The sequence below is a fragment of the Tupaia chinensis genome, unplaced genomic scaffold (genome assembly GCF_000334495.1).
Source record: "Tupaia chinensis unplaced genomic scaffold, TupChi_1.0 Scaffold000198_1, whole genome shotgun sequence".
Classification (NCBI taxonomy): Eukaryota; Metazoa; Chordata; class Mammalia; order Scandentia; family Tupaiidae; genus Tupaia; species Tupaia belangeri.
In genome coordinates, this window is record NW_006159673.1 from 2,168,558 (window position 1) to 2,170,958 (window position 2,401).

Here is a 2,401-nt window from a genome sequence, read left to right on the forward strand (position 1 = left end):
AAAAAAAAAAAAAGAACAATTGCTGAGCCGTAGGCCCCATTCCCAGAGGTACTGACTCTTCCGTGCCAGACTGCTGTGGCCGGCTGTTCACATCCGTCCCTGTCCTGCAGCGAGCACACCTCCTTGGGGAGCCATTGCTTCTCCGAGGTCTGCATACTGAGCTCGGCCCAGCTCTGGGGCCGCATCTTCCCCTCCTTCCCAACCATGGCGAGGGGCAGAGCCTCAAGGAGGTTTTACTAAGATTGCTGGGCAGCCTGATTCCTCACCCCCATAGGGAGCCTGCCTAAGGGGAACCAAAGTTTAGCAAACGGCACAGGAAGTGGGTGAGGAGGAGGAGCACTTCGGTCCTGCCTAAGCCCTCCGACCCGAGACCAAGCCCTCCCTGAAAGTGACCTGGTCTGGTCGGGGCCAGGAGCCCCATTTTCTCCTCCAGGTGAGATGGAAGTTTTGGACAGGGGGTGATGTAATCACATCCTCATGTTAGTAAGAGTATCATAGTTTTCAAACTGTGTGAGTAGGAGATAATGTTATTCTACACTTTATTTCAGGATACTAAAATGTATCCACAAATAAAAAGGTATCTCGCTTTCTTTTTTTTCTGGAGAGGTTTTTACTATAGGGCACGTGCGCTTGCCAGAAAGACAGAGAGAGACAGAGAGATAGAAAGTGAGAAATCACCCCCCAGGGGGGATGGCCACGCCGCAATCCGTTCTCCTCCATTCTCTTCTCGGGATCTTGGACATGCACGCACACGCGCCCGGCGTGAGTTTTAAGCCACCAGATCCGGGACTTGAAAAACGGTCGGCTACATGGGAGTCCAGCGACATAGCCATTACGCTAACTGCTGGCCCCTCGATTTCTGTCTCTCTGTCTCTCTCTGTCTTTCTGGCGAGCTCAAGCACCCTGTAGCAAAAAACTCTAAAAAAAAAAATTAAAAAGATTTATTATTTCTAAAGATGAGTTAAACTTGAGAACCTTCCTCTGGCAAATGCGCCAATCGGGGAGAGGAGAGCCAGAGCCCTGAGTCTTCTCGGGTACCCCGGGGAGCCTGACGCCCACAGCTGGGGCCTGGGCTCGAAGACGAGCCTTTAGGCCTTCGGCGCTGTCCTCTCCTTCGTCGTCTCCTGCACACACGCCGTTTCCTTTTCTGCCCTCCAGGTGACGGAGGAGGCTTGCGGAAGACATGGAACAACGGGGCTGATGAGATACTCTAGCTCGGGTCCCAGGGCGTCGATCAACGTGGCTGGCACCCACGTGGCCGAGTACATCGCTGGAGTCCCGGACTCAGCAGCTTCAAAAACACGCTGGGTCCATGTGCGTGCATGCCCAAAGTCCCAAGAGGAAAAGGGACTGTGGCATGGTCACTCCCATGGGGCGGCCTCGCTGTCCGTCTTTCTGCCTCTCTCTGTCTCTTTCCGGTGAGTGCATGTGCCCTATGGCAAAAACATAATAATAGTAACAATAAAAATAAATTATAAAGGAGGTCAGCCTTGCAACACAGTGGTTAAGCCCTGAGAAGAGGAAGCCCAGCCTCACGTGGCCAAATAAAGTTTGACTATGGTGAAAAAGACTTTGTGTGTGCCCAAGATTATGAGAAGCTGGAAAAATGGAGAATTGAGACATGAACCCCTCCTCCACTGAGGGGGTACTTTCTCCTTCTCCCTCTTGCGCTCTAGTCAGAGTACACCCCCTCTGGTGATTTAAAAAGAAAGAAAGAAAGAAAGAAAGAAAGAAAGAAAGAAAGAAAGAAAGGAAGGAAGGAAGGAAGGAAGGAAGGAAGGAAGGAAGGAAGGAAGGAAGGAAGGAAGAAAGAAAGAAGAAAGAAATTGATTTGAATCCTTCCAAGTACAGTGCAGAAATTAATCGTAGGCTGTTGAAACTATTAGTGGCCTTCCCACTAGAGGGACCTATTGGCCCCTGAGTACAGGATGACTGGTTCCACCTCGCTGTCTTTATTATTTTTTTATAATTCTTTTTTATTTTAATTTTCTATACGGCACATGTGCTCACCAGACGAGAGAGAGAGAGAGCAAGTTGCCAGGTCCAGGACTCGAACTACAGTCGGCCATGTGGGAGTCCAGTGCTTAACCACCACTCCGCCTGCTGTCTTTCAGTGTCACTGCCCGTGAAGAGGGCTGGAGCCTGCAGGGCGTGTTTCTGGGGCTGAAGCAGGTCAGGGAGCAGCAGTGGATGGCACAGGGCGGCCTCGGATTGTGGGTATAAGCAGAGCTTTAAGCACACAGTGCCGCTCTGGCGCTCTCTCTATTGGGGTGATACGGAAGCGTTTGTTTTCTTAGATTGCCTGCTCACGAGTCATGCCGTTATGGAGACCCTGCGTTTCCTCTCAGTAACGCCGCAGAACGCCAACCCCCCATCCGTTAGCACCGTGCACAGGGAGCAT